Source organism: Oncorhynchus nerka, linkage group LG11, assembly GCF_034236695.1.
Source record: "Oncorhynchus nerka isolate Pitt River linkage group LG11, Oner_Uvic_2.0, whole genome shotgun sequence".
NCBI classification, from domain to species: Eukaryota; Metazoa; Chordata; class Actinopteri; order Salmoniformes; family Salmonidae; genus Oncorhynchus; species Oncorhynchus nerka.
Window position 1 is genome coordinate 65,736,933 of NC_088406.1, and position 10,500 is coordinate 65,747,432.

At 41.0% G+C, this 10,500-nt stretch overlaps 1 long non-coding RNA gene across 1 annotated transcript; it reads left to right on the forward strand.

The window, feature by feature from the left end:
- The first annotated feature begins 570 nt into the window (after positions 1 to 570).
- On the forward strand, positions 571 to 931 carry LOC115137720 (uncharacterized). Its single transcript, XR_003864847.2, has 2 exons — positions 571 to 604; positions 710 to 931. It is a non-coding gene; the product is annotated as an uncharacterized LOC115137720 (long non-coding RNA).
- The last annotated feature ends 9,569 nt before the right edge of the window (positions 932 to 10,500 follow it).

Genomic DNA, 10,500 nt, shown 5'->3' on the forward strand with positions numbered 1-10,500 from the left:
ATAGAGGTAATTATCACATGCACACTCTCCCTCACTTGGGGCTGTATTCAATCAGGTCCGCTTTAGCCGACATCCCCATAGAGGTTGTTCTGGCGGTGTCTGAGGTGGAACTGTGTTAGAGCTGGCAAATCCACAAGCTGCTCCTGGCATTATACCTAAAGCCGATATTGCCATTGGCTGCACGGAGTCGCATTAACAGAAATCTCATGCAGCCCTGTTTACAAGTTAGAACACAGCAATTTGAGATGCAATCTACACCTCGATTAGGCTGATAGAAATCCTCATTATTTAGTTGAATGATTTTGAATTTGAGCTGCGTTATTTCTATATAACCTACACTTTCTCATTCTGAACTGGTAAGGAGAGTAGGGCGGGAGTAGTTTTGTGACAATGATTTGACAGATCCCACGCAGTTACACGTCAGACATCACCAAAACATCAGCTTTGCGGGAGTCGGCTTTCGCCGGTTAACGCTTTATCCGATTGAATCTAGGCCTTACACTCATTCAGTCTATTTAGTTGTATGATTATTGTCAGTTAAGAAAATTGTGCCTCTGTCTTTTAGATCTGCCCCCCCCTTTTGAGGATTCCCACATGGATACAGGTCATTCAGAATTATATTTGCATATGCTCACTCACACCACACATGTACACACAGATATGTTGTTGAGCTGTTTACTTACTGTCACTTTGTGCATCTCTCTTTCAGATCTGCCATGTATTTCACCGCCACTGCCTCACCCAGAAGTACATACACTGGGCCTATCAGGACTGACAAAGCAGAGATGGGGGACTGGCAAGGGAAAATAAAACATGCACTCACACACATTATCCACAATGTAAATCAGTTGTAATAACTTGTTTATTTTATGTATGCTCCATTTTATTTGGGAAAAATATCTGCAATAAAGTACCTTCACAGTTAAAGCAATATCTTTGGTTTATTAGATATTTCTCTGAATACAATGTGTGACCAGAAGGAAGTTGGCAGACCTGCAACCCTTGGACTGTGTGTAGGTTTTGTCATCTTGTAACAGAATTCCTCTTCAGAGGAGGAGTAGCAAGGATCAGACCAATGTGCAGCGTGGTAAGTGTCCATAATGATATATTTAATAAATCAACTGAACAAAATAACAAAAGTACAAACAACCGAAACAGTCCTGCATGGTGAAACCACTAACACAGTATGCAACCACCCACAAAACACAATAGAAAACAGGCTACCTAAATATGGCTCCCAATCAGAGACAACGACTGACACCTGTCTCTGATTGAGAACCATACTAGGCCAAACACAGAAATATAACAACAGAACAAAACCTAGAAAAACAACAGAATGGCCACTTCAACTCACGCCCTGACCAACTAAAATAAAGACAGGTCAGAACGTGACACATCTGGGGCTTAAAAATAGAGAGATGGGGAGAGAGAGGGAGGGGAGGAAGAGTGCAGTTTAAAGGTTTATCATTAATAACTGACACAATTTTATAATGAATACATATTAGAATAATACATAAGAGTGACCAATAGTTACTGTACTGTGATTGTTTATTTACTCAATCAAGTAGTGCCCCAAGGAGGGATTGAACCGTATCTCAAAAGCAGCAGAAAAGGTCAAATAAGCTCACCAAAATTTCCGCTACGGCTATACACGACTGGCCATAAGGTAAAAATCTGTCTTCCCCTGAACAAGGCAGCTAACCCACTGTTCCTAGGTCGTCATTGTAAATAAGAATTTGTTCTTAACTTGTTATGGCTGTGGGCAGTATTGAGTAGCTTGGATGAATAAGGTGCCCAGAGTAAACTGTCTGCTACTCAGGCCCAGTTGCTAATATATGCATATTTAGATAGAAAACACTCCAAAGTTTCTAAAACTGTTTGAATGATGTCTGTGAATATAACAGAACTCATATGGCTGACAAAAACCTGGGAAAAAATCCAACCAGGAAGTGGGAAATCTGAGGTTTGTAGTTTTTCAACTCATTCCCTATCGAATGCACAGTGTCTATGGGGGAAAATTGTGCTTCCTAAGGCTTCCACTAGATGTCAGTCTTTAGAACCTTGTTTGATGCTTCTACTGTGAAATGGGGGCGAATGAGAGGGGAATGAGTCAGAGGTCTGCCAGAGAGCCACGAGCTGGCCACACGCGTTCACGTGAGAGTTAGCTTGAGTTCCATTTCTGAAGACAAAGGAATTCTCCGGTTGGAACCTTATTGAAGAGTTATGTTAAAAACATCCTAAAGATTGATTCTATACATCGTTTGACATGTTTCTACGGACTGTAACGGAATTTTTTTGACTTTTTGTCTGCACCTAGTGATCGCGCGTCATGAATTTGGATTACTGGGCTAAACGCGCAAACAAAAAGGAGGTATTTGGACATAAATGATGGACATTATCGAACAAAACAAAAATGTATTGTGGAACTGGGATTCCTGGGAGTGCATTCTGTTGAAAATCATCAAAGGTAAGTGAATATTTATAATGTTATTTCTGACTTCTGTTGACTACACAACATGCCGGATATCTGTTTGGGTTGTTTTGGTCTCTGAGTGCTGTACTCAGATTATACATGGTGTGCTTTTTCGGTAAAGCTTTTTGAAATCTGACACAGTGGTTGCATTAAGGAGAAGCGTATCTATAATTCCGTGCATAATAGTTGTATCTTTTATCAATATTTGTTATGAGTATTTCTGTAAATTGATGTGGCTCTCTGCAAAATCACCGGCTGTTTTGGAACTACTGAACGTAACGCGCCAATGTATACTGAGATTGTTTGATATAAATATGAACTTTATCAAACAAAACATACATGTATTGTGTAACATGAAGTCATATGAGTGTCATCTGATGAAGATCATCAAAGGGTAGTGATTAATTTATCTATATTTCTGCTTTTTGTGACTCCTCTTTTTGGCTGGAAAAATAGCTGTGTTTTTCTGTGACTTGGCTCTGACCTAACATAATCGTTTGGTTTACTTTTGTCGTAAAGCCTTTTTGAAATCGGACACTGTGGTGGGATTAACAAGAAGTGTATCTTTAAAATGGTGTAAAATACTTGTATGTTTGAGGAATTTTAATTATGGGATTTCTGTTGTTTTGAATTTGGCGCCCTGCACTTTCACTGGCTGTTGTCATATCGATCCAGTTAGCGGGATCTCAGCCCAAAGATTTAACTGACTTGCCTAGTTATATTTAATACCAAAAGGTACCCTTCTTTACGAGGCATTGGAAAACCTTCCTGGTCTTTGTGGTTGAGTCTGTGTTTGAAATTCACTGCTCGACTGAGGAACCTTACAGGTAGTCATATTAAACACTATTATTGCACACAGAGTGAGTCCATGCAACGTATTGTGTGACTTGTCAAGTACATTTTTACTCCTGAACTTACTTAGGCTTGCCATAACAAATGGGTTGAATACTTATTGACTCAAGTCATTTCAGCTTTTCATTTTGTATTCATTTGTAAAAAATAATAATAATAATAAAACATCATTCCACTTAGATGCTATGCGGTATTGTGTAGCCTAGTGACACAAAATCTGAATTGAATCAATTCAAAATTCAGACTGTACCACAATTTCAAAGGGTGTGAATACTTTCTGAAGGCACTGCAGGTGGGAGGGGCTTACAGGCTGTCGCCAATTTATTAGAACGTTTGCATTGAATACATATTCGTCGATGTCAACAGAATCACAGGACAAGTTAATGGTAACATAGCTATTGTTACAACGAGGAGATACGTTCTTTATTGTACAATAAAGGCTGGCTGGCTCGTGTGCGTCCACACAGACAAATCAAATAAAGTTGTGGTCGTCACATATTTAGAAGATGTTATTGCGGGTGTAGTGAAATGCTTGTGTTGCTAGCTCCAACAGTGCAGTAGTATCTAACGACACACCAATCGCAAAGTAAAAGAATGGAATTAAGAAACAAATATTAGGTTGAGCAATGTCGGAGTGGAATTGATTAGAATGTACAGTATATACATATCAAATGAGTAGATCAGTATGTAAACATCATTAAAGTGACCAGTGATTCCATGTCTATGTACATAGGGCAGCAGCCTCTAAGGTGCAGGGTTGACTATTTGTATTTTACCTTTATTTAACTAGGCATGTCAGTTAAGAACAACTTATTTACAATGATGGCCTACTCCGGCCAAACCCAGACAGCACTGGGCCAATTGTGCACAGCCCTATGGAATTCCCAATCACAGCCTGGATTCAAACCAGGGACTGTAGTGATGCATCTTACACTGAAATGCAGTGCCTTCTTTTAAAGGCCTAGTGCAGTAAAACAATTTATTATCCTGTATTTTATATATATTTCCACACTATGAGGTTGGAATAATAATGTGAAATTGTGGCTAATTCCCTTTAAGTATCAGTCAAAAACAGATTTTTCAGATTTTGAGAGAGTTTCACTAAGATCAGCAATCTTATCGATAATTTCAGTCATATTCTTAAGAGTCAGGGAGGAGCATAACAATTTTCAGGACCAATAATACCTAGTACGTTACAGTGTCCTCCTTCCTTCGCCAAAAGACAACTCATGGCGGCTGACGACTGCTTTCAGATTTTGGACATCTAATGAGTTGGCCAAATTCTCAGACCGTTAAATTCATATGGGCCTGTAAAGAGTAGGTTAAATTGTTTACCCACTTTCCTAGTACAGCCACACCCCAGGAGGGTATGATTGACATACCAAAAATCTCACCCGGGTGTAGGACATGACCATAGGCTTCCTGATTGTCTGGGATGAGTCATTTGGCACACTTCAGTACCCCAGAGTTGGTTTTACCCGTTTCATTGAAAAGATCGGTGACCAGAATTCTTAACATGTACATTTCTGATACCTCCCGGATGGGGGGAGTGAGATACCCCTTGTCACTGCATGCCCACATCCATCCAAAAGGTGCTCCCATGCCTTCCCCTATCCTGGAAATGTTTACACCTGTCACCTGTTACTCTAAGTCTAACACACTAAAATCCCCTTTAGCATAGTTTCTCCTATCACTATACTCTTCTCTCAATTGACCCATATATTTATGACAAGCTCTAGTATCTCCCATATCTTCGCTCTACCACATTAGAGGTAAGTTTGCTCCCTTCTTGTGACCACCCCAACATACATGTGTCCCATAATCCCCAAATGTTCAACAGTCTTTCTAGCCAAGCACTTTATTATACATAAATCAAAAGCAAAACACAGTAGTCCTACCAGGAGCGGAACAATCATGGCAGACCTGGACATCATTACCTTACCCATCACGTTTCCAAATACACCATTAAACCAGTGTCCAATTTGGTCAAAGATGGGGTTGTCAGCTTTTCACAGAGCACCTACTAACTTAGCCAGATCATTAATATTAGCTGTCATGTTGTCAGAGGAGTCAGGAAGTAACATGACACAGTAATCCTCATCGTTTATTCCAAGGGACCTGTCTTTAGCCAATATGTGCCATTTCATCTCTGGTCACTACTGCCTTCAAATTCTGCACATTTAGTGACAACTGAGTAAAACCTTGTTTTATCAAATTAGTAAGGGACTGCATGGAGTATGTCAAATTATGAATCCATATACCCATTACTACAACTTCCCATGCTGCTTCCTTCCTCCTTTGACCAACATCAGAATAGTATAATTGCTTTTTCTTTGTCGAGACCTAGTATTGTTCCTTTTCATAAAATGGAGTAATAATCTACATCCAAAATCATTCTTTCCAATTGGTACTGCCTGGGTTCCCCACCGAAATGCTGTGGAGGTGGGTTTCTGGAAAATAATGACCCGTGTGCCAGATGTGTTCCCCCTCCCCTGTAATCCTATGTATGTCACTGCCTTCACCCATGTATTATTTTCCACATCCCCGTCCACCAAGGGAACGGGTAAGATTTGGAGAGCAATAAATACCCTGCATGTGTTTCCATGGTTGCAATTTCCTTGTTTCACCAACCATAGTGTGTGTATGATGGTTTCCTCGACATCTGAGGACTCTTCAGGTTCTGTGGCTGAACCTTGTTGGTTCTTCTGTCCTTTGTCTCGGGACCTTCCTTCCTCCTTCAGATGTTCTCGGGGCCCTGCTTTCCCTCCCTCCAGTCGCTCACCCATGCAAGCACCACTCTGGGAGGTGCTTGCAGTGGGAGAGATGATGCCAGCCGGACCGCTCCGTTGCCCGCAGGACCGTTGGCGTTACCACGGTTACCTGGAACACACCCATCCATCGTGGTTGGTTCCATTTTCGCTTTTGGACCCCGGGTTTCACTCATTCTCCAACGTTTATGGGTAGCTGCTCAGGGTCTTCACCTGGGATTGGTTCTGCTGCTTTCCTAGTGTGGAGAAAATTTACAACAGAAGGTAGTTCCTTCATGTACTCAAGATGGTCACACTAGGTCTCAGTTATGTCTATCTGTCGGTCATAGGTCTCACCCCTGGGGTGTTCATTGGCCGTTGTACATTGTAGTTGGTACACAGGACATGCCATACAAAAGATATATCAAGCCTGCTGCTGTTTCTCAAGAACAGTAGTTTCAAATGATACAAACGACTTTAAAAAAAATACAAATGCATGTGTTTGACAAAGGGAAAACAGACAATTTGGCCGCCTCATCAGCTATGCCGTTACCAATTCTAGCATTATCACACCAGCCCGTGTGTGTCTCAACCTTAACAATAGCCAATGTGTTAGGTTTTCACATAGCTTCAAACAACTGTTCAACAAAAGGTGTTTTTAATAGGAGTGCCAGTGGTAGTAAACTCTCTTGCTAGTCTGAGTAGCCAGTAAAGACCTTCCCCCAATTCACAAGCTGTGGTCAGAGCTAATAAATCTGTCTGTTGCGCTGATAAATGGTCTGGAAGGGGCCGTATAACCTCAATATCACATCTACTTCAGATAATCCTACATGCGTCTACCCTGTGCTTTGATCTATATAGGCAGAACCATCAACGAACAGCACCATGTCAGAGTCAAGCAGAGGTACATCAAACAAGTCTTTGTCCGGTAAGTCTATGTCCGGTACACATTCCTGGGCTGTCCAGATGTCCTGTTACTGTTACTGATGATTTGCTCAGGGAAGCCCAAACAACTTGTCCAGGTTTGTCTAAACAGGAACAGGGAGCTCCAGTGTCTATTAGAAATGGTAGGTCATGTCCATTGACATTTAAGAGTAACCATTGGCTCTTCTCCTCCATCAATGAATTCATAATGGAGCAGGGGAGTCGGGCACCTTCATTGTTGACTCCCGAGGGAAATGAGAACTGTTGGTGTTCTGATTTCCCATTGGCCATGGCTGTCCTCTGTCATTAGCAAAGTGTCCTCTTTCAGGCCTAAACTTTCCTCTGCCGTAACCTCTTCCATTTTCCCCATTGCAAACTCACATGCCCCAACTGCCCACAGGTCCAGCATTGAGTGTTGTTCCATTCACGAAGGGCTCTGGCGGGCCCACCTCCTCTCCCAGTCCATGTTTGTGGTCACCATAATGTTGAGTGGTGAAAAGCACATACCCTTCAGGCACCAGGTTCACAGATGTGACAGATATGACTGTGGGGGAGCTGCAGGCTGTGGTGAGCCTGTAGAAACAACTGTGCCTCCTTTTCCGTCCAGCACCATCATCCCCATCACAGTTTCTGATACAAGGGCACTTCATCTTCATCCCCTTCTCCTTGTCCATTCTTCCCGTCTGAATGATCTCCTTGACTAAATCCAAACTAGTCTTGTTGAATGAACCAGCTATTGGATATCTACTTTCTCCCGCCATCTCAGTCCATACATGCCATTTCTTAAGTGTCTGTAAATTCCACAGCAGGAAACTTATTTTGCATATATTCAACAGGCGTGACAGGCTTCATTGCTCCAATCTCCTCATTCTGATTTGACTGTGCCATGATGCTCCGTTTTTTTATTTAGAGAGCCTGCGTGTAATGTGTCCTCTAACCTCTATATGGGTATCCTAAAGTGGGTGTAATGTGTATGAATATGCCTATAAAAATTCCTCTATCTCCTTTCAGTGTGTTAAATAACAGTGGTTGAGAGTAGAATTAGGAATGCAGTCTCACTTAATCCAGACTATAGTAATTGGTTCTACTAAACTCAAATATAATTCCCACACGGGCCTCACAAAGAAACCCGCATGCCAAACGACTTTAATTTCTAATGTTTTATCTTAATTGTCTAGAGTAACAGCAATATGGTATACACCAGTGCCCTCTGGTGGTGATACACAGTACCTTTTTTAATGAAAATGTTACCAATACTGTCCTATGGTAGGAAAGTGTCACCAACAAATACGTTCAACTTTTATTCAAATAATTTCTACATTTTTATTCCACCATTGGACCATTACCCAATAACTCCCGCCATAATCCACAGACAAACAATGAAAAACATACAAACGCACCTTTCATAACCAACTCAACTCATTCATTGGGTACTTCTACAAAATAAACTCCACAAAATAAAAAATAACTAGAATTGGCGCGAGTGTTACAACCCAAATAACAAATAATATGAAAACCGGACAATTGTCGCTCTGAATTGTCTCTAACAAATACAATTAAAATCTTCAAACTTTAATTTCATTCATCCTATATTGACATCATGCATTTCACCCATAGTCTGATACGTAATTTCTCCAAACTAAAATCTAACGATGTCATATTCAATGCGTATGTCTATAATTTAGATTGAGTGATGTGCCGCTTACTTGTTAGAGGGAAACCACACCAGTAAATGCCATTTAATTACAGACTTAGATAAAACGGGTGTCTGCTTACCTTATTTAATTTTGAGCTCTGGCAACATGGTGTGGAATCTCTACCAACCGGGGTGACACTCCTGGCAAGCTCGCCAAATGTTAGGGTTCGTTCCTACTTCGTCCTTGTCAATCATTGGTGAAATTAGCATTATGACAATATCTTTAATTAAATAATTCAAAAACTTTTATTAATCCAATTTCAGACAGAAGTTGACAATCAGGAACATAGCACGCATGTTTTCGAGTAGGTTCTGCATCAAACAAAAGGTCTCAAGTTGTTTTATTGAACCGAAGTCCCGTGTTGTGTTGTCACTGACTACGTCATTACCTTTTTACTCTTGAGACCAAAACCCTGCATCCATAGCTATACAAACATACAGTTTCAGTGATATCTAAAATGTCCACTCCCCAAAGTTGATTTATTATGGAATGTATGACTAGTCTCTTATCTCCCACACTTCCCTGCAGAGTTTTTTCTCAGTCACACATTTCTAAGAGGGGTCTTCTTTATGAGAGAGAGAGAGAAAGAGAGAGAACAAACAACTGTGGAACAAATCTAATACGATATAATGAATATATATATTGTAAATCTGTAGTCTAGGACCCTATAAATGTAAGGAGGGAGGGGTCTTATAACCCCTCCCCTTCTATGCATTTAACATAAGCATAATCAATTATTCTAATACATCAAACATTTGTACAGCCCCAAATCATGACCCCTAGGTGAATCCTGACACTAGGTAAAGCCCCACCTTATCTCAGCTCACTGGTCACTATAGCAACACCCACCCGTAGCACACGCTCCAGCAGGTATATCTCCCCAAAGCCAACACCTCGTTTGGCCGCCTTTCCTTCCAGTTCTCTGCTGCCAATGACTGGAATTAATTGCAAAAATTACTGAAGCTGGAGACATAATCTCCCTCACTAACTTTAAGCATCAGCTGTCAGAGCAGCTTACCGATCACTGTACCTGTACACCGGCCATCTGTAAATAGCACACCCAACTACCTCATCCCAATACTGTTATTTATTTTTTTGCCCCCAGTAGCTCTACTTGACTGTACGTTTGTTTATCCCTTGTGTAACTCTGTTGTTGTTTATGTTGCACCGCTTTGCTTTATCTTGGCCAGGTCGCCGTTGTAAATGAGAACTTGTTCTCAACTTTCCAACCTGGTTAAATAAAAATGTATTTTTTTCAAAAAATAATGATGTATTTGAGAGACCAGTGCTCATTGAATATAGTGTACAAAATATTAGGAACACCTTCCTTATGAGTTTGACCTCCTTTGCCCTCAGAACAGCCTCAATTCATTGGGCATGGACTCTACAAGGTGTCAAAAGCTTTCCACAGAGATGTTGGCCGATGTTGACTCCAATAATTCCCACAGTTGTGTCAAATTGGCTGGATGTCCTTCGGGTGGTGGAGCGTTCTCAATACACACAGGAAGCTGTTTGAGTGTGAAAATCCAGTAGCATTGCAGTTCTTGACATACTCAAACCAGTGTGCCTGGCACCTACTACCATACCCTGTTCAAAGACACTTAAATATTTTCTATTGCACATTCACACTCTGAATGGCACACATACACAATCCATGTTTAACCTGCCCTCCTTCCTTTCATCTACACTGATTGAAGTGGATTTAACAGGTGACATCAATAAGGGATCATAGCTTTCACCTGGATAGTCTGTAATCGGAAGAGGTGTTCCGGATGTTTTGTACACTCACTCGGTGTAGTTTACATGT